Below are 22,798 nucleotides of genomic sequence, written 5' to 3' on the forward strand. Positions count from 1 at the left end.
ACATGATAACGAAGTTCCTTCTCCCTTAAGCCTTACCCCTCAAAAAAGTAACTTGAAGTAACCTGATGTTTATCAATTCATTATTTTTCTATTGTTCTTTCTCCTTGTTCCCTCTCTACAAGGAAAATAGCTTTTTGTTCTGCTTTTCTGGGTTTTTTTTTTCCCTAGTCCTTCTGTCTATTAAAGCAACCTCTTCTGCTTCGGCTCAATGGAAACATTTGTTTCATTTTATGGAACAAAATGTTGCTCAATTCTAGAAACACAAATAAAGCCAATTAAGATCTTTTCAAATAAACTGGTTTGTAGTTTTGACTTTTGACAAGATTAAATGCATCAATATTTGTACTTGGGAAGGTTGTTGGCATATACCAAGTGTTACGTAGGTGTTTTCACCAAGCAAATGCATTTCATGTTCATTCCACAGTGTACATTCAAACTCCTTAGGGACAAAAATCTTCCTATGGCTTTCTAGTCTATATCTTATCAATCTTTTCTCCACCCCAAACTAAAGAAGTGTTATAAATAGATATGCCTATGCCCCTGCTTGTGATTGAATACCAACATACAGTGCTAAAAGGAAGCAAATTGGGAGAGCAACCTCCTTACAAACCCTGCCATGCTGGGCTGGAAAGGTGGCTCAGTAGTAGAGCATTTACCTTGCATGCATGAGGCCCTGGGTTTGATTCCTCAGCACCACATAAGCAAAAAGAAAAAAGCCAGAAGTGGCGCTGTGGCTCAAGCGGTAGAACGCTAGCCTTGAGCTGAAGAGCTGAGGGACAGCACCCAGGCCCAGAGTTCAGGCCCCACAACCAAACCCCAAACAAAACAAAAAACCCTGCCATGCTTCTTGGTTGGAGTTAAGTTCAAATGGAATTGAGTCTCTCAAGAGAATTTTCTGGCTGTTCTGCCCAGACCTTACCTTAAAAATGTCTCATTCCGCCTATGCAATGGGTTCCATTTCTGGGTCCACTAAGATGACAAATATTATCGATGGTATGTAACTATCACTACTGTCACTCTCCCAGTCTGTTCCCTTGGGAATCTCAGCAACTCAGTCAACTTTGCCTTGCTTGCTATGGCCAAAGAGAAGGCAGCTCTTTGGGGGCTATGTGATTTCACTTGAGAAGCCCTTCCTTGATGCTTTCTCTGTCACCACACACTTGACAATGATCTTCCTAAACCATACTTACAGTCTATTCTCTGCAAGAATAGGTTCTGCAAAAGAGGGCATAGGAGGCTCCGCAGTAATGGATGTGAAATCAGAGAGAGCCTGCCTTACTTTAGGTTCAGCCCCCTTAGCAAGCTGTCAACAACCACCTTTAGACCCCATTGGGAGAGAGTAAAGGGAGGCTGATCACACTTTGTAAGCCTTCTTGTGGCAGAAAAGTAACTGGAGGTGGTCAGAGTTCACATGTGATTAGCTAAGTTCCCATATTGGTATGCATCCCATGCTGTGACTATGAGCTGTCTGCCTCATAGCATTGTGGTCTTCAGAGCCCCAATCAGTGACAACAGACCCTTCACTTGAGAAGGGTTTACTAACCCCTCCTCTGCCCTCAGTTATGTGGAGATGTGCACATGCAAGAGAACCATAAAAACGTTTCTTAAATGCTATACGAGGAATGCCTAGAAGACAGAAAAGGAAAAGAGCCGTGTCTGATGGCATCTAAGAGGCTTCCCCGTGGGGGCAGCAGAAGAAGGTGCCCCGGACAAATTCCAGGAGGCTGACAGATCTTCCAGCTGCCCATAAGGAGGCCCTAGCTGGAGGGAAGATGAAGGACTCATTTGCACCAGGATGGCCATTGGATTAGTAAAGGCCTGGGACCAGTGAGAATGAGAAGGGAAAGCAGCCTGAATGAGGCCCTGAGTCCAAACCAAGAACAGTACTCTAGAGATGTCTATAGATTGACAACTGGTATAAGGCCTGAGCATGGAAGCCACAGCAAAGGATCTGCAGGGTGCTTCATGGATTTTCCTGGGACAGACTGGCTCTAGTGCAGGAGATGGCCTGTTACTAGGCCAAATACTAGCCCTTGTTCCTAGGCAGAACAATGTGTTGCCTTTCCCCACTCCCATGTGTCACCTTTCCCTTTCTCTGATTCTCCACCATTTACCAATTGTATGCATGAGGTTTGGCCACAGACTCCTCTAAGATAGGAGGAATCCCTTTGCCTTGAATTCTGGGTAGAACTTGGTACTCAGCTGTCCCCAAAGCTTCAGGATTCAGAATGACTTCTTTTTTTTTTATTGTGAAAATACTGAACAGAGGGGTTACAATTACATGGGCAAGATAGTGAGTACATTTCTTATCAAGCATTGTAGCCTCCTCCTTTGTTTCCCCTTCCCATCCCTTCCCACCCTCCCACTCCACCCCCACTCAGAATGACTTCTCAACTCTAAGCAGTTCTTCAAGGTCTAATTCCTTGTCACACAAACAGAAAGAGAAGGCTCATGTTCCTTCAAGATCTGTTCCTGCCAGGCTATGGGGCCCTTGGAGTAGAGAACTTGAGCTTGGATTCCTGAGATTCAATTGGAGGTGCTCAATGGATGTTGGATAGGAGCTCTTTGCTGTTGGTAATGTAATAATGATATAAATTCTTTTCTCAAAGATGTGAGGAAGGGGTCAAAAATAAAGAATTATGCCCACTTCCCCAATAGAGGGATTTCTTCTCTAGGGTAACCAAGACACAGCATTTTCAGTATATGTTACTTCAAACTCTCATACAAAATGAATATAAACACCTGCTCTTTCAAGGACATACGATAACTTTTAGAACAACTCAAGAACTGCTTTCTGTGCTTATTTTGCTGAATAGGGTACTTCCTAAATTAGATGATGAATTCAGGTCCAGAAATTCTATCATGTGATTAGCCTAATATTTTTGTTGTTGTTGTTTTCTTCTCCCATCCACTCTGATTGAAGTTGAAACATTCCAAGGAAACTCACTTTCCAAAACTTACACTTCTCCAGAGAGTCAGAAAATAGCTTGCTTTCAAATCCACTGTACAGATTTCATTTTAAAAATAAAATAAAATGGAACCAAACACTCCTGGCATCTAATCTGACTACAAATTGAATGCTATACTAGTGTTTACATGGTTTTGGGTTTTATTGGGAAAGAGTTGCCTGGCATTAATAATATGATGTTTAGCTGGAATAAAATTCCATCCCTCCATCTTTCCAGACTCTGGGGAAATGAGAACACCCTGCCCAGGCTCTGAGCCTTCCTCCATGGGCTCATCAGGAAGGAGGTATTTGATGTGGGACCCAAATGAGAAGTACAGCTGCCATAAATTGACATGAAGTTACATTCAAGACCCAGGTGGCTTCCTGTAAGCCCTCATGCGCAGATATCATCAATCCCACTGCACAAACAAGGAAACTGAGGCTCAGATGGATTAAGTTCCTTGCCTAAGAAGACCACACAGGCAGTTAAGTAAGGAAGCAAGAATTTGCATGTAATTGTGTCTTCATTCATGTTCAGCCTCCACCACAGAGAATTAGCTGGCCCACAAATAACAACAATACCAAAGTTCCAGACCCTAAATGTCACCTAACTCTAAGTGCTGGTAAATAGCCCAATGTTGAAAGGTTCATACAGATGCTTGTTCTAATAATTCACCTGTAAGAAAAATGAATATTCTTTGATCATAGAGAAGGTCTGTTGTCAATACCAATGAGTGTTTATATTTCTCATAAGAATTATTTCAAGGAGGTGATTAACTTATATTAAAATATTTAAGGAGAAATAATTTGGAAATTTCTCTTACCCTGAATTGTGATGGAACTTTGCAGTGCTAGAAACTTTTCAGTAAATTTCATGTAAGGGGTATAAATCCCAGCCCCCCGAAAAAGTTCCCAGGAGACCCCAAGGGACAGGACTACTGGTTCACAAGGTGACATGCAGAAATCTGAAGCTGGTAGAAAGCGGGAATATGACCTGCTTCTTCTTGCGATCACCTCAAGTTTACACTTGGTGAGTTTAGTTATTTAAAAGTGACCTTGGTGGAAAGGGGAGGGGAAGGGAGGGAAGAAAAGGGGAGGGGAAGGGAGGGGAGAAAAGGAGAGGGGAGAAGAAAGGAGAAAAGAGGGGAAGGAAGAAGAGGGGAGGGGCTGGGAAGGTGGCTCAGTGGTAGAGTGCTAGCCTTGAGCTGAAGAGCTGAGGGACAGCACCCAGGCCTAGAGTTCAGACCCCACGACCGGACTCCCCCAAAAAAAAGAGGGGAGGGAAGAGGAGGAAAGGGAAGGGAGGGGAAAAGGGGAGAGGGGAGGGAGGGAGGAGGGAAAGGAGAGGAGAAGAGAAGGGAGGAGAGGAGAGGGGAGGAGAAGGAAGGGGAGGTGTTAGGAAGGGAGGAGAAGGGAGGGGAGGGGAAGAAAGGGGAGAAGAGAGGAGAGGGGAGGACAGAGAAAGAGAGGGGAGAAGAGAGGAGAGGGGAGGAGAGAGGAAGAGAAGAGAGAGGAGGAGAGAGGAAGAGAGAGGAGGAGAGGGGAGGGGTGGCCTGGGGAAGGGAGGGGAGAAGAGGGAAGGAGAGAGGGGAGGGAAGAGAGAGGAGGAAAGAGGGGAGGGAAGGGAAAGAGGGAGAGGAGAGAGGAGATATGAGAGGAGAGGAGAGGAGAGGAAATTGGAGTACTTGGAACCACACCCAAGAAGATCCAGAAATGACAGATATACACAAGAAATTAGGAGCATTTGAATCACAGAAGTGGGTATAAAATAAGAGACAGAAAGAATGAAACAGGAGATTGTAGTGAACAAGGCCATGACTTGTATGGATATCTGTCTGTTTATCTTAGAAGTACCAGGTGAGATGAGAATCAGATGAACAGCTGGGCACCGGTGGCTCACGCCTGTAATCCTAGCTACTCAGGAGGCTGAGATCTGAGGATCGCAGTTCAAAGCCAGCCCGGGCAGGAAAGTCCGTGAGACTCTTATCTCCAATAAACCACTAGAAAACTGGAAGTGGCGCTGTGGCTCAAGTGGCAGAGTGCTAGCCTTGAGCTGAAGAGCGCAGGGATAATGCCCAAGCCCAGAGTTCAAGCCCCACGACGGACCAAATAAAAAAAGAAATCAGATGAACAAAAATCCTGCTTTCACTCTGGCAAAGTGTCTGTTTGTCCTCTGTGAAGCCCAGGCCTTCTCCGGATAAAGAAAGAAAAACCCACAGTGGAGGACAGAAATCATAGTGTTAGTCTCTGGCACACTCTCAAGTCAAGGCCATTACAAAGAGAAACGTACTCATGCGTACCTGCATAGACAACACAAGCCCTGGCCAGTGTGTTAGCTGTGAAAAGGCCCATCTCAGGCTTCATGTCTAAGCATGGATGGGAAGCAGAACCAAAAAAAGATATGATGTGCTGGAAGCCACGTGCTTGTGCACAGACTCAGGCAAGGTGCAATCCAACCTCATGAGGACTGCAGATTCTGGGTAAAAGCTGGTCTGTACCATGCAGTACTGAGCCTCTGTTCTCCAATTTCATCATTGCTGGCTCAAAGCAGGCCTGCAATTTTCATTTCTTTATGGGCTTAAGTAATCTATTGCAAATGGCACCAGCAGGCTGTAATGCATTCTTGCTGAGGAAACTGTTCTTTCTCTTCCTCAACTTTCTGGTTGAAGACTTTGCCGGGCCTGGTAACTGTTTTACATTAGCTATAATGGTGTTTACATTGGATGCACTGATGTTTAAATCACTGGACATATTTGTTATTAGTAGGGAGGCAGTGGCATTGTTTAGCCTGAGTATGTGGGTGGGTGTGGGGGGGGGGAGGGACTTCTATTAGTATTGATAATATTTTACAAGAGACCTTGCAGGGATGTTTATAATAATAGCAGTGCTGTTTATCTTACTGGGATTATGTTGAAGCAACTTTAATTGTATTCATATTAAACATATCGATGTTCGAACTGATGTAATATGTTTAGCATTAATATGAAGGTTGCTAAGTTGGGGGCTTTTGAGGTAGAATGAAAGAGCCAGGAAGACAATGGGACATATGGAAAACATTTGGGGGGTTTCTGTTCTTGTCTAACAAGAAGGATTAGTGCGTTTGCTGAGGTACCGTCTAAAATGTACGGGGGGCTGCAATACCACCATCTGCTTTGCTTACCAGCAGTCATCTTGGCTGGCGTGAGCCCACGCACACGCGCGCGCGATGGGTCTCGAGTCCCTGAGTTCTCACAAGCTCCACCAAAGCCCACATGTCAGGGATACTTGAGATGCTTTGCAGCTGGCTGTCGCACCCAGAGATGTTTCAAAATGGATTTTGTAATGGCTTATAAAAGTCCCACATTGTGCACGAGCGGTTATTGAGTGTGATATAGTGTGCACAAGAATGTTCCAAATTCCCTCCGCGCTGTATCCATCAATCTGGCTCTATTAGGGTTGGCAGGATAATGGCTGGAGTGAGGCTCTGGACTTTATCTCCAGCTGAAAGAAGCATCCTAATTATCTACTCATCAGAGCAACCCCACTCCTGGCTCCAGGAGATCACTGTCAGCTCCAGGCCCAGAAATTCCAAATCCTCACAGTCACCCGACAGGCTCATGGAGGCTGAGATGGAAGATTGTGTCCAGCCCAGCTGGAGAACATAGGCCTAGGAAATCCTGGACAGCGATCTGACTGCCCAGCTTAGAAGCACCACTCCAGTGTAACCCATGGAGGCTGCTTCCCTAAGGCCTTCCTTCCCACCCAGTTCATTTTCCTGGGCTCAGAACAGCATCCTGAGGTTATGTGGCAGAAACTGAAGTCAGATCTGAAGCCCTGTTGTTCTGTAATCTAGGAATGATATCTTTACATTGTTCCTAAGGCTCTGAGGAGGATTAAAGGAGATACAGGCTTTGTGGAGTCGCTGGCATACATCACTCACTCACAGTGGCCAAAACACAAAAACAAAACAGAAAATCCTGTGGAGTCTAAGCATTTTATTGAACAAGAATAACTTGATTGATGGAGTTATGTCTATCTTCTCACAATATTCTGTATTAGCCTGGAAGCTCATCTTATCCTCATTATCATGTGCATCCCTACTTCTTGATGTGGAAGCTAAAGTGAAGAGAGGAAGTGATTTTTCCAATTTGCTCCTGGGTGAGTTCCCAAATTCTTGTTGGTGGCTCCTTGGGCTGTAAGAGACAAGGGTCCCCAACCCCACTGTGGCTATCAAGTGTCTGGGACAGATTGGAACATGCAGGTGTTCTAGCTCCATGGGCCTTTCCCTGCTTAAGTCCCCATGCTACCACTCCTGCATAACGTGTTCAGGAGTCTGCAAGGTGACTTGCAGAGGAAATAGAATTTGCGTATGGGGAAATCAGTAGGACTTCTATATGCAAAAGGAGACAGGGGCATTCTAAATGGAAGGCACAGGGCGAGCAACATTAGAGGAACAAGAAAGCAGGAGGTACATGTGAGGGAAAACTGGTCTTTGTTTCCCTGGTGGCTGTCTCTGAACCTTTTTTGGCTCTCAAAGGTGGGTGCCTTATTCCTTTGAGAATAAAACCACTTTGACCAGTGCCAAAATATTACTCTGGATAGAAATCAAAAGCTTCCTGGGCTCCCATTCCAAACTTCTACTCAGTAAAACTGGAGGGGGGGGTGAGGTTCCCTCTAAGAATACAGATTTCTGACAAGTCCCCAAGTGACACCAATGCTGCTCTGCGGATCACACGGAGAATTGCTGCCCCCTGATCTTCTTTGGGAAAGAGACTCCTTGCTCTGGCTGGTTCTCCAGGCAGCCATCTTGTCCATTGAGCTGCATGGTATAAATCAGCTGAGGTAGGAAACTTGTAAAATGTCCATACCCAGTCCACACCTGGATGGACTCCATTAGAACCTGGCCATGGGCCCCCTCAGTGATATTCAGGGCTACTCAGGTGATTCCCAGGTGCATTCAAAATGAAGAAACATGACTCTAAAGCCTAGTCCTCAAACGTGATTTCTTTCAGACCCTTGTCTATCAGAGATGCCCTTCTAAGCTGAATCAAATGAGCTTCCTTTCTTGTCCACACATTCTCAGATGATTATTTTCCATCTCGTTACAAAGTCTTTCCACGTTCCATTCTTTTTCATGGAGTGGGGAGAGGGTGGCACGAACCTAATTTGTGACACCTTCAAACAGTGTTCTTTAAATACTTGTTCAACATTTATTTAATAGATCTGGCAAGGAAGTTATTTTCTCTTAATATAAATTATATTCAGAAAGGCTCTCCTTGTAATTCACTCCCATGGCCAAAAGAGATTCAAAGTTCACCCAAAAAAATTTGTTTGAAGGAAAAACAAGCATTTCCCATGTTTCTTGTGGTCTGAAACATAATCCTGTTTTCTTTTGTGATTTTTCTGCAGATGACCAACTTCTTTGGTTTAAATTTAGATGATAAAATGAGTCACTAAGGTAAAGAACACCACATCTACATGCTCTGGTCCCAGAATCTCAGCAGCTGACCTTATTTGCCTGAGCCTGTCCCCCTAAAAAAAACTATGCCCTCCAAGTAGGCAATTGCCAACAAGGCCAAAAGAAAAAAAACTCCTCTCAAAGGTGTTTTGTTTGTACTTGGGTGAGAGATGGTCCAATTTACATTTTGCCAATTATGTAGTGTTACATCAGGGTTTCTAAATGAACTGGCTCCATATTTCCAATTTATTCCCAGGAAGTTTAGCTGATGGATTGGTGCCCGGGGAGGTGGTCCAGCTGGCTCTCTCTCTGATCCACTTTGGTTTCCAAGTTATTCTTTCCATCACAAGTGTTCCACAGAGGTGGATACGATAACCATATCTGCTCACCAGAAGATTTGGCTCCTCAAGGAAGAGCAATTCTCCAGCTGGACAGAGGAACCACTAGTACAAACTATAACTAAGAAGCCTAGTTAAGATGGCTGAGGGCAAGGGCAAGGTCCAAAAGATACCACTGGATAGAAGAGTCAACGGCATGTGGGAAAGGGAGACTACATTTGGAGAACTCTACAAAAGTGAGACGGGAGACACTGGAAAGCGGGCAGAGTTAGGGGAAGACTTGGTTTGCTTTTGGTTTTCATATTAGAAAGATTGGAATTCCTGTTTCTAGGCTGCAAGGAGGAGAGATGCAGACTAAGAGGTGAAGAGAATAAAGATGACATGGCTCATACAAGACCTTGTCAGTGAAGGGACAAAGAGGATGGAGTCTTGGTGAAGGTTTATCAAAGTTTGATTCATGTTTCTGTCCTTCTGCTCAATTGTGGCCTTTCTATTGCCACTAGTGTTTTGTCAATAACAGACTCCCATAGAAGGTACATGTTACTGAAAGAGAGGAGGGCTAGTCACAAAGAAAAGAACTTCTTTGGAGAGGACTAGGTGATCTTGGAAAGAATATAACTAGATATATAAAATTCTACTTAGAGCAACTTTAAAAAAATTATTGGTTTTGGGCTGGGAATGTGGCTCAGTGGTAGAGTTCTTGCCTTCCATGCATGAGGCCCTGCGTTTGATTCCTCAGCATGATATAAACAGAAAAAGTTGGAAGGGGTACTGTGGCTCAAGTGGTAGAGTGCTAGCCTTGAGCTGAAGAGCTGAGGGACGGTGCCCTGGCCCAGATTTCAAGCCCCACAACAGACAACAACAACAACAAATATTGATTTTGCATTATTATACTTTTTGTTGAGCTAAAACATTAACTAATAAGTCTCACTGCTGTGGAATTTTACTTAACCCCCCCACCCACATACCTTCTAGCAGATCCAGACACTGAACACTCCCGCAATCCCCTCGCCATCAACCCCCAGCCCCAAAGCTAGCATGCCTTCTCCCAAGCAACATTCCAATCCCTGTAACCATTGGTCAGACTTCAATCACTATACGTGGCCTCCTATTCCTGAGCCTTATATAAATGGAATTAAAATATAAAACCTCATTTTTATTTTTGTTTTTGCCCAACATGATGTCTGTGAGATTTATGCACATAGTGGGGGAATATCATTATTTTTGTTCACTTTTTTTTTTGGTCAGTTGTGTGGCTTGAATTCAGGGCCTGAGTGCTGTCCCTGAGCTCTTCTGCTCAAGGCTAGCACTCTACTGCTTTGAGCCACAGTGCCACTTCCAGTTTTCTGGTGGTTAATTGGAGATAAGAGTCTCATGGACTTTTCTGCCTGGGCTAGATTTGAACTGTGAACCTCAGATCTCAGCCTCCTGAGTAGCTAGAATTATAGGTGTGAGCCACTGGCACCCAGCTTTGTTCACTTCTCTTATTAGCATGAAATATTCTATTGCATGACTATCCTGAAATTTATTTTTCTCCTGGGAGATAATTGGTTGCTTCTGGTTTGGTACTCTTATGAATAAAGATGTTGTGAACATTCTAGAACATGCCTTGGGTGTGTGTGTATGTGTATGTGCAGTTTTCTTTCCCGTTAGTGTAGAATTGGTAGGCCCCCATTGGCATAATGTATATGAAATAAGATCAAGATGGTTTTGAGGCTTTGCAACAAGGTATCTCCCATTACTCTTGTACACTTTTCTAACCTTCCCTTTCCCTGTGGCCTCCTCTTGCACCTTACCTGGTAGCCATCTAGACTCCTCCCATTTCTTCCAACATTCTTAGTGGTTTCATGTCTCCATGTTCCTACTATATTCTATATGCAATGATGCCTTCTTTGCCTTTCTTTGTGTGTTGGAGAACTAACTCCTATTCATCTTCAAGCCTGTAGGCAAAAGATTGCTCCTTCAGCGCTTCCTTGGCCTTCCCAATTATTTTATGCATCAACTTGACTTGTCTAGATAGCTTGTTAAACCTTAATTCTGGATGTGTCTGGAGGGTGTTCCTAGAAGAGATTAGCATTTGAGTTGGTGCATCACACAAGGCATACTCCCCAATGAAAGAGGATGCCATCAGTACACAAGGACCTGAATCAAGCAACCAGGCAGTGGAAGGTTGAGTTTACACAGACCTTCTATTACAGATATCCTAGTTTTCAAGCTTTCAGACCTAGACTGGGACCTACACAAATTCTTCAGTCCTCGGGTCTTAAAACGATAACCACTGCCGGGCGCTGGTGGCTCACGCCTGTAATCCTAGCTACTCAGGAGGCTGAGATCTGAGGATCGTGGTTCAAAGCCAGCCCAGGCAGGAGAGACCGTGAGACTCCTATCTCCAATAAACCACCAGAAAACCGGAAGTGGCGCTGTAGCTCAAGTGGTAGAGCGCTCGCCTTGAGCTGAAGAGCTGAGGGACAGCGCCCAGGCCCAGAGTTCAAGCCCCACGACCGACAAAAAAAAAAACGATAACCACTGACTTTCTTAGGTTTCCAGCTTGCAAATGGTGTATTGTTGGACTTTTTTCAGTCTTCATACTTTCATGTAGTCGATAATAAGTATATATAATACTTATATATAATATACATAATAAGTATACTATAAATATATATGTATCTAGAATATATTATTACCATCTGTTTATAAACATCCATCTTATTTATTCTGTTTCCCTGACTACTATAATCCTCTAAGCAACATTTTCCTGTGTATTCAAACCTTTTGTACTTATCTTTATCATCTGTGTTGAGATGACTTTGTTTTGTGATAGACAATACCTTATATGACAGGGTCTGTGTCTTAGTCTTCTCTCTCTCTCTCTCTCTCTCTCTCTCCCTCTCTCTCTCTCTCTCCTTCTCTCTCTCTTCACAAGTAACACACAAGAGCTCAAACTCAACTAGGAAGGGGCTTATTGAATGTTTTCAAATTTAATCAGTGAACTGAATTTTAAATAAACAGAGGAGATTTGGCCTATTTGGTTTTCTCCCCAGAGATCTAATGGTAAGAGGTCAACCATCCTATTCTATAACATTTCAAGTGGAATTGCTTGTCATAACTACAACAAATAGTGGCGAGGAAAGTGAGCAAGAGGCAGAAACAGGAGATGTCTGCATTCTCAGAGGAATACATTTCCAAACTCTGAAAGATGTACTAGAAATTCAGATTTTGTCTGTGTCCCATAATACAAGGCACTCAAATACAAAGTATTATTTTATTCTTCTTTGGCAAACTGTCCAAATGTTTCCAAATATCCAGATGTTCTCTCTGATATAACCCAAACAACTCCATGTCTTTCTCACATATTTAGTATCAAGAAGACAGATCGTGAATTTAGTTGCAAATTCAGTAAAGATAAACCCAAAGGCAAGAACTTTAACCTATTCCTAGTACTATAAAAAATGCCTGGAAGATTCAGCCTAGAGATAAATCTAGAAGATGTACCTAAGATGTGTGAAGTTGTCATTCAGAGAGTTTCCTTGTCAGTATGCATCTGTTAATCACCTGCTACAGCCTATTCCATTGTTCCAATCTTTCTTGGCTATGATGGATAGCCAACAGCCTTTCCCAAAACATGCCAATCACTTTAAAATCTCAGCCTGAGTATTAGTCAGCTTCCCATTACTATCACAAATACCTAAGATAAATCAACTGAAAAAAAAAGAAGAAGAAAGATTTGTGCTTGGTTTTCAAGTTTGGAAAGTTTCAGCCCATGAGCAATTGATCCCTTTGCTTTGGCCCTATGGCAACACAGAACACTGTGGCGGAAGGCTGTGGCAGAGGAATTCACACCATGGGCAGATGGAAAAGGGAAAAGGGAAGAGACCAGAATCTCACAGTCCCCTTTTTGAGCATACCCCTGATGGCCTAATTCAACCCTACATCTCTGGGCTTCTGCCACCTCCTATTAATACCACACTGGGACCTTTACCATATGGGCTTATGAACCAAACTGTAACACTGAGTTTTTATTGACTCCTGGGCCTATAATGTGTCCCTGCCCCTCAATTTCTAGACAGTTTATGTTTTCATTCTCTGTTTCCCAGGTATCTCCTCCCTTCTCTGTGCAAAGATCCATGTAGGATGTGGTTCAAATGCCTACTTTCTACAGAAAGTGACCTTGTACCACCTGGACACCAGAATTTCCTAATGTCCTCCTCCTCCTCCTCTTCCTCCTCCTCTTTTCTTCTTCTCCTATCAGTCGTGAGGCTTGAACTCTGGGGCTGGGTGCTGCCCTCAGCTCTTCAGCTCAAGGTGAACACTCTACCACTTGAGCCACAATGCCACTTCTGGTTTTCTGAGTGGTTCATTAGAGATAAGAGTTTTACGGACTTTCCTGCCCGGGCTGGCTTTGAACCAGGATCCTCAGGTCTCAGCCTCCTGAGTAACTAGGATTACAGGTGTGAGCCACCAACACCCGGCCAGTCTTTTCTTTACTGAGCCAGACAACTTTTTGCACATGTAGTATTACAGCTTTCCACAGTACTGAAGGCTTTAAGATCAGAATATCTATCTGAGATCTAGCTAGCTAGCTAGCTCTAGAGATAGATAGATATATAGATAGATAGATAGATAGATAGATAGACAGACAGACAGACAGACAGATAGATAGATAGATATAGACAGACAGACAGACAGACAGACAAACAGACAGACAGACATAAATATTCCATTGACCAATAAGTTTTATCATCACTGCAACTATATGTCCTTCATGGAGATCTGTCACTCACAAGACATGGGGACCTCTAAAAGACTTTCCAATGTGAACCTACAAAGGATTCTAAGTAATGTATCCCCAACCAATATGAGGGCACAGGAAGCCCTTTCTTCCAGTCCCTATTGTATGTCTCTAAAGCAGTATCAGCAATGACAATATCCATAGGAAAAACAATTGATGGATCCAAAATGATGCTGGGAAGTGTTCTTAAACTCAAGAGGAAACCTTGATACTGGTGAAAGCAGCATCTCAACACACAGAAGTCAGTCTTTGTCCCCAACTAATAAAAAAGTATGTTCCCAAAACAGTTTCCAATCTACACCTTCATATTTCATCCCTATACAACTTCGTGTCCTGGACAAAAGCAGAAAACAATTGCATTCCTGCATCAAGGATGATTTTCCTAAGTAGTTCTTGTTTTCCACAATGGATCTTCTCATGCTCATTCCTACTAGAACACAAATTGGTCTTTATTTGCCAATCATCCATCTAATATCAGTTATTTGATTCTATATTCATGTTATTACAAAAAGCGACTATGGCCTCTTTGAGATAGAGTTCCAATTTTAAGATGGTAACTGGGGAGGGGGTGTTACATAATAACTCTCAGGAAGCTTTTGTGTGGTATCCCAGCACCCCTTCCCCTAGTTTTCATATGCTAATAACAGCATCCTGCTTTTCTGGAGTTCTCTCCAACTCCAGTGGGGATATTTTCATGGGGTGGCAGTTCCCAGTTCCCTTGTCACAATAGGGTATAGTTAGAAGAAGGCTGGCCCCTCCTAAAGGATCTTGGCTGTCCTCTAGTCTGTAAGTCACTGGAGGTCCACAATCAGGCCAACTTACTCCATATCTCTAATGGCCTTCTTGGCCTGGTATATGAAGACCCTCTGAGAAAACTTAGTGAATGAAGAAAGGTTTCAGTTAGCCAAGACTGATACTCACAGGAAAGGTAAGACATTGTTCACAGAAGTGAAGGCATGGAAGGATACTGACCTTTTAGAATTCAGCATCCATCCATCCAAGAACACCAGTCAGACTAATAGTGAGCCAGTAGAGAATTGAACTTGGGCTTCTTCACCCTTGCTTTGGCTCAAATAAAGACTCCTGCTTGAGCCTGGAGGTAGGACTGAACCTACCCCCAAATCAAGTGAACCTAGCTATCAGGGAAGCATTGTGTCAGCAGGTAACCAGGCAGTGTTTAACATCTGATGGGTCCTTCTTAAAGTTACATCAACTCTAGACTTTTCGATAGGCTCCTCAAGCTCCAAGAATTCTCTGGTTCCTTGCTAGTTCACTGAGACGGGGCCAGGGGGCTTCCTGAGCTCTTTCCCTTAATCTGTTCTCTCTTCTCCTCTCTTTTTTCTCCTTATTTCCCTGACCATACAATGGCAGGTTACACAAAAGCCGCAAATTCCAAGCTATATGTAGCATAGAGCGGCTGTTTGTCCCAAAATACCACGTCGCTGACTACAGCAAACACAAATTACAAGCTCTATCTAATCACCATTATGTGACCAGTCATTTTTGGTTTCCAAAAATGTCAGTGAGTGGCATGCTCCTGCAGCTGGTGGTGGCACCAGCTTGGGTTTCAGATCTCAAGTGCACACAGATGCATTTGGAAACTGGCATCCCAAGTGACCTATTCAGAAAGGGAAATAGGAGAGAGAAGAGAGGAAGTACAGATAAACAACCTCCAGAGGTTTGGATCTCATAAATACATTATTTAAACTCATCAGGTTTACTCACATAGCATCAGAGAGCATCTGCCAACACTCATCTCCCTAGTATCCAGTTTACTAATGTTGACAATGACACCAGAGCTGTCACTGAATGGCCAGGCCAGGGAGGGAGTGGAGGAAATAAAGCTTGTTTGGAAATCATTGATTTAGTATTGGGTTTTGGTTTGTTTCCTTCCCAGTTATCTCCATTGAGCAGACAGAGTACATGGCAATGGTATCATAGAAATAGTGGGATGGGCTTCAGACCATGACCTTGAACATGACCTTGGGTTCATCACACTCACCTCCCCTGGCTGGTGGGAGGTTGAAATAAGGATGAGTGTCAAAGTGCCAGCCATACATTTGGCACAAAGTAGCCTGGATTAGAGAAATGCTGCCACTGTCTTTGAACTGGTTCACTTTCTGCATCTTCTCATCATAAACCAGCCTGGCTGTTCCTCACTCCCAGGCAGAGAAGGGCCCATGATAAACTTGGCCCAAGATCAAAACGTCAAATTCTGCCACTCAAAATAAACTAGTGCCCCATAGAGGCTCTGGGGCATATGCACATACTTGGAAGGCTCTCCTCTTAAGTTTGAAAATAGCCCAAAGATGTGCTTGAGGGAGACGCTCTGTTTAAACACAAAAACACTTAGGGGAACAAGGCCCTTTCAAAACCTACATTCCTTCCCACCAGAAGGAAATGGCGCAAGGCCCCAGTGTCCAGAGGACCTGAGCTCTTATGGCACCAGCAGAGGGGAGGAGAAGCATGGAGAATTCTCTAGTGGCAGAAAGCAGTACCCATGAAACAATGAACGGTCTGAGCTCAAATTGACTTTCACTTCCCTAAAGTATAAATAAATCAGCAGTCTTTGCTTCAATTCCACATTATTCTACCCCCGTGAATGGGTCCTTTAAGAGAAATATCTGGAATCTGAGCACCAACTTGAACTGTGTAATGTTCTCTGTGACTGTGAAAAAGAGGGGAATGTTGGGTAAGCTGGGCAAGCTCCCTTTCAGCTGCAGAGTGCAGTTCTTCCTGGGAAGTGAACCACACAGAACACATCTCTCCTTCACTGAGATCCTGCCTGGTGCTATCATAGGTTAGTTTTCCCCTTCCCACATTTCTATCCGTGGACCAGCAAACTACATCCTCATTTCTCAGCCTGTATCACACCGAGGAAGGATAAGACTGCTGGAGTTAATTGAGCTGTGCACCGGCTATAGTGCTGACTTCTAAACCAGCAGGATGAGAAATAACAGTAACAATACAGCTAGCCTTTCAGAGCCCTTCTGTGGTTGTATATTATACTTAAAGGTTTCACATTCCTCACTTCCTTTCATCCTCACGACAATCCTATGATGTAAGTGTTTTTATTCCCATTTTATCAAGGATGAAACTGAGATTGACAGATAAAGTAATTTGCCCAAAGCATTTCTCTGGGTTTTTTTTTTCCCCTTGAGTGCAACGAAGCTCAAGGTCAAAATTGTTCAAAGATAAATATATAAGGACACATAAGGGGTTTGTGCTCTTGTTCTTGCCATACCTCACTCCATTTTCCTCTCCAGTTTCTACTTTACTACTTTATACCATCTACATTTTTCTATAGCTGTTAAATCCATTTAAAATCCTCGTTGGAAAAGAGAGAGACTTAAATCGATGATAGGAAACAGCCAGGCTGTGGCAAAGCCAAAATGAGAACTCAGGTCCCAGGTGCCTCAGCCAGGTGCAATTCCTCAGACTCTCTTGCTCCTCAAGTGAGCTGCTTGCTTGGGAAGTGTGCATGTACTGTGGAGACATAACGGGGTAAGGAGGTACAGAGATGGAACTCAAACCTGGAATCTTCTGATAAACGGGATTCACTCTTAAGAGAATCTCCAGGACAAACCAAGGGTAAGTCTAGACTTTCAGTACAAGCAACCCCGGGGAAGTCAAGCATTCAAGTATTGCTTGAGGACCTCGATGGGATTGTCTGAAGCCTTGAGACAAACAGTAGTGTTATGTGCACACAAAAAAGCGAAGACCAGCCCAGTGCCAGTGGCTTACACCTGTAATCCTAACTACTCAAGAGCCTGAGATTGCAGTTCAAAGCCAGCCCAGACAAAAATGTCCCCATGAGACTCTTATCTCCAATTAACCACTCAAAAATTAGAAGTGGAGCTATGGCTCTAAGTGGTAGAGTGCTAGCCTTGAACAAAAGGAGTTCACAGCATCCAGGTCGAATTAAAGTCTCAGGATGGGCAATTAAAAGAAAAAGGGAAATAAAAGAGCCAGGACTTTCACAAAAGGATTGAGAACAACACAAAGATACAATAATCTGTAGCATTGTTAAGTATCAGCAAGAAAAACGTCTGTGAACATGTAAAGAAGCAAAGGAATCCATTTAAAATTTTAAAAAATTTGGAATGAGTTTAAAGTCAAATGAAACTACAAACTGTGTTTGGGAGGAAGTAAAAGAGAAATGAAAATGTGGCACCATATTGTGGCTGGTATTATACCAAATGCTTCATATCCCTTTCCTCAGTTAGAATGGTGCTCCTCTGAGGTGAGTCTTATTATTTCTGTTTGGTTACAAGAGGAGAAAGGCTCTTGGTGGCTAAGTAAGCTAACAGAAAAGCAGATGGCATGCTAGAACTCAGACAGGATGGAGCAGTGACCATTCCCAGCCTCTTCCACCCAGCTATGCCACGTAGAAGAAATTACTTCAGGCCAATCTGGCCAGATCCATCCAATACTGAATGTCTATCAGTGGAATGTGTGTCCATAAATAAATGCCTCACACAAAAAAAGTTTTTAAAGGTCAGAAACTAAACAATGATGGAAGAACCAGACCTACTGAGAACTAAAACCTATGACAAAGCAACAATAACAAAAATTTGTAATCCTTGAAAGGAAAATGAATTTTTATAATGAAGTGCATAAGATAATGTAGTATATCAAGTATGTATCCAAACTAATTGAGATTCTTGACCACGTCTGTAATTGGCTGTAAGTGGATCACAATTTAGAAATAAATTACTTCAAATTACACCTCATAAGATATGAAAAATAAACTCCACATGAATTAAAAAGTAAAACTATTAAAATGAGTCATAGAAATAACAGAATATAAAACATAAAAACTATTTAATTATAACTGTGGAGGAATATTTACTTAGTAAATATCAGATAAATAGTGTAATTTCCAAAGGGACAAAAATATTCAGCTCTCTAACAATTTCTTTTCAAGAAATTGTAGTTCTCTTCAATGAAAACAAAGAGCACTGTATAAAAAGAAAAGCTATTTCCAAATATACAGCACAGATGGTTTAATTTAATATCTGTGACGTATATCAGCCAGCACAATGGTACCAATAGAATAAAGGGCAAAAGCAACTCACACAAAGACCATCCTATAAAGGAAGTTCTGAGGAAATGGTCTACGGGACCATTCAAAGGAAATAAAAATATCCAATGTAATGAAGCACCATCTGACGCATACTTTCTGGTGGTGATGTATTTTGGTTATTTTTTTTAGAAAACTGTATAAAATGTAGAATGAACAAGTCTGGTATCGACAATACATTGGGACCAAAGATAATACAATTGTGTTACACATGACATTTGTGCAAAATGAGTGAAGACTTTCTTCCAAACATTTGTATGTAGTCAACATACACTTACATACACTACTCACACTCTTATACTCACACCCTCATCTCCCACTTACACCTCTCATTCACACTCCCATATACTCACACTCATCATGCAGACGGTACTAAGATGATGACATGGTATGTCCACTTGCTTCACTTTACAAATGTTGTTACTGTTGGTTTATATGCATGCCATAGCGTCAGGACATATACCTTAAACATACCCAATAAAATGAAAAATAAAGAGAGGTAGGTTCACTTCCCACCTCTCTTCTTCCTTTCTTCCCTCCCTCTCCTCCACCCCATCTCTTTTCATGTGTACAGGATCTATAGAGATACAGTGCACTATATTATATATAACATACAATATATTAATAATATAGCATCTATTATCTATAAAATTTTTATGTAATATACAAATCCTAATACTATTTGTATCTTTTGAGCTGCTTGATTCATCCATCCAAAGTAGAAAAGCTAAAAATATATAAATATATTTAAACTTGCACAGAAAGATAGATTGTCTTTGCACTAGCATCCAAATAAATAACAAAGAGGAAAAAAGTCTGAATTAATGAGCAAGAAGGGAGGTGCAGTGAAATGACTGGAGCATCTCACTGATGGTGTCTCAGGCAGACATTGTGAGCTGGGATAACAAATCTGTTCAAGAGGAGGGGTGATTCACAGCGATGAGTGAAATTCAAATACATACATGTGTGTGCAAATGGAAGAGGAATGGCAGGGGCCACAGAACATAGGAAAATTTGTGAGGGAGGAAGGTGATGAATATTTCCACATTTCGTATCTCCTCCTTGATCTAATGAAGCTATGCCTGCACTGTAAAAGTCGGTTTAATAAGAGCATTGTTGGATTTTAAAAAAGTATTTTTATTATTTTTTTTGGGGGGGGGTCTGGTTGTGGGGCCTGAACTCTGGGCTGGGCGCTGTCCCTCAGCTCTTCAGCTCAAGGCTAGTGCTCTACCACTTGAGCCACAGCGCCACTTCCGGCTTTTTTCTTTTTGCTTATGTGGTGCTGAGGAATCAAACCCAGGGCCTCCAGCATGCAAGGCAAGCGCTCCACCACTGAGCCACCTACACAGCCCTATTTTTATTATCTTTAAGTAGTCTTACAAAGGAGTTTCCATTCACTGAAGCAGTTTATGAATACAGTGCATCTTGATCAATGTCACACCTTTCAACATTCTTACCCACCCCTCCCAGTCTACCCCTTCCCTTATTTATCTTAATTTTAGGTTATGCATTGAATGTTTTGACATTTAACAAAGCAGTTTATGTGTACAATGCATTGTGTGTACAATGATGCAATCATCACTTCAACATCTTTACTCTCCTTCAACCCACCCCTTCCCTTATATCTCTCAATTCTGTGGTACATACAATGAATTCTTGCCTGCACCAGTAGGACACAGCAATATACTAGCAGATGCTTCAGAACTTACTGGTCCTTGCTCCCCAGGAAATACAGTTCTGCTCTCATTCAGATGAGACCACTGCCCCGGGGCAGGAAGGTAGGCGGGAGAGGCTCCTGGTACCCTTTTTGGATTCTATGTGTATTTGTTTCATATAACGCTTCTATACCAGGGAGCCGCAAACTGGATGGCTTAAACCATGGGAATTTATTCCTTCATGATTCTTTTATTTATTCTTTCATGACTAGAATGCTAAGATCCAGGCAGCAGCGGGGCCTAGCACCCTCTGGACTCTGAGTAGAATCCATTGTTCCTTGTCAGCTTCTGCTGTGACTGGCCATTCTCAGTGCTCTTTGACTGCCTCCATCACTCCATCTCTATCTGTCATTAAGTGAGGTCCCTCAGAGTGGTTGCACATTATCTTCATGCAAAGGCATTGGATTAAGGGCCCATTTCTGTCATTTTAACTATTGCATTCATAATGACCCTACCACAAACTGAAGTCACATCCTGAGATACTAGGACTAAAGGATTCAACACTATCTTTTGAGGGATGCAATTCAGAAGTGCCTAAACTCCTTAATTTTCCAATTCCAGATGCTTATTGGTCATATTCTATAATTTTCCTATTCAATAATATAAGAAGAAGAGTAATTAAAACCAACATCATGGTAAGGATTTGGGGGTACTATTTTCTTTCAAAACACAGCCCATCAATTGCTGGAATTGTCTTGGAGAGGGTATATGAGGATTGACTTAAGAAATTGCCTCAAAGCCAGGCACAAGGGGGTGGGGGATGAGTGTAGTTGTAGAGGTGGGAGGGGAGGGATGGTAGGGGAAAAACAAAGGAGGAGGCAACAATGCTTGATAAGAAATGTACTCATTACCTTGCTTACGTGATTGTAACCCCTCTGTACAGTATTGTCACAATAAAAAACTTATTTTTATAAAAAGCCAGGCACCAGTGGCTCATGCCTGTAATCCTAGCTTCTTAGGAAACTGAGATCTGAGAATCATAGTTTGAAGCCAGGCCAGGAAGAAATGTCCCTGAGATTCTTATCTCCAGTTAACCACTAAAAAGCCAAAGGTAGAGGTGTGATTCAAGTGGTGGAATGCCAGCTTTTCAGGAAAAAGTCAAGCAAGAAAAGTGCAAGGCCCTGAGTTCAAGTCCCAGTACTAGCACAAAAAAAAGAAAAGAAAAAAGATGGAAGTGAGGGAAGGGGAAGAAAGAAGAGTAGGAAATTTCCTCAAGCAGATCTTTTAAAGAGCTCTATGATTTGAAGATTGAGAGCTATTGAGTTCTATGGTATTTTATCAGCCTCTGGTTTTTCAGCCTCAGCGACATTGAAATAAAGTGACCATGAAAGCTACCCAAGATTTATGGCCACTGTGGCTGGTTTCTATCACCCTCCGTTTGTCCATTTTAGAGGCCATGGTATTAAAAGACAGACAAGAAGCAACCCAATGTAGGCCTGCATTAGCAAAAGACGAATGAGGGGCATTGCTAGATTTGGGAAGTCTAGAAGTAGTTGGCAGGAACAGAACTGTTTAGGAGTGACAAATAAATACCAGAGGCGATTCTAGAATGTTCTAGACAAACTTGAAAAATATTCTGGTAGAATATTTGTGAGTTCCAAGAGAAGCAAACTCCTTGCACTAGCTATATAGCTTTCCTTTACTGAACAGAGGAAGCCTAACACTATTGTACATCTTTAAGGCCTGTCCTCAACCAACCTCTCACACCCCATATCTTCTACAAACCTGAGTATGAGATCGACATTTCTTAAACAAACCTTATGACTGAGTACCCTCGATCTTTTTCTATGTTCTTTCTTGCTGGATACCTCTCTGTCTCTAATATCTAGAGAAAAAAGAGCTGCGGAGAAGCTGAGCTTTCGAGATTCTGAATTAAATGTCAACTCAGAGAATACTCCATTAAGACTTGATTTGGATCAAGTCTATATTTTCTATATTTACTTCATACATTTATCAAATTCATTTAGCTATCTGGTCAGCCTGAACTATTTATTGACTGCTGACAATGTGGCAGGGACTGTGGATACCAGTGATGATGGATGGATTCTTCTCCACAAATTCCTAGTTAGAAAAATATTTGGTACGCTGGTACTGTGTATATGTCTATCAGAATTAGGGAAGGGAAAGGGAGCCAAAGAATGGTAAGACAAAAGACAAAAGGGAGCCAATGCAACAGTGATATTCACCAGACAATATGGTGGAAATGTGGGACATTGGGAGAGAGGGTAAGTGGGAAAAAATGAGAGAAGAGATAACAAGTTTGACCAAAAATGTACTTATTACCTTCCTTATCTAGTTGTAACCCCTCTGTACATCACCTTGACTGTTGGGAGCCAACTATCTCACTGGAACATCTTGAGGCTGTTTCACCTTCTCACCCTGCCCTAAGTAACGACCACCTTTTCACCTTGCCCTAAGCAAGCACCCTGCAGCTTCTTCGGCCAATGAAAAAGCTTCCTTATTCCAAGCATATAAATACCCTTGTGTGA

The sequence above is a fragment of the Dipodomys ordii genome, unplaced genomic scaffold (genome assembly GCF_000151885.1).
Source record: "Dipodomys ordii isolate 6190 unplaced genomic scaffold, Dord_2.0 Scaffold67, whole genome shotgun sequence".
In the NCBI taxonomy this organism is placed as follows: Eukaryota; Metazoa; Chordata; class Mammalia; order Rodentia; family Heteromyidae; genus Dipodomys; species Dipodomys ordii.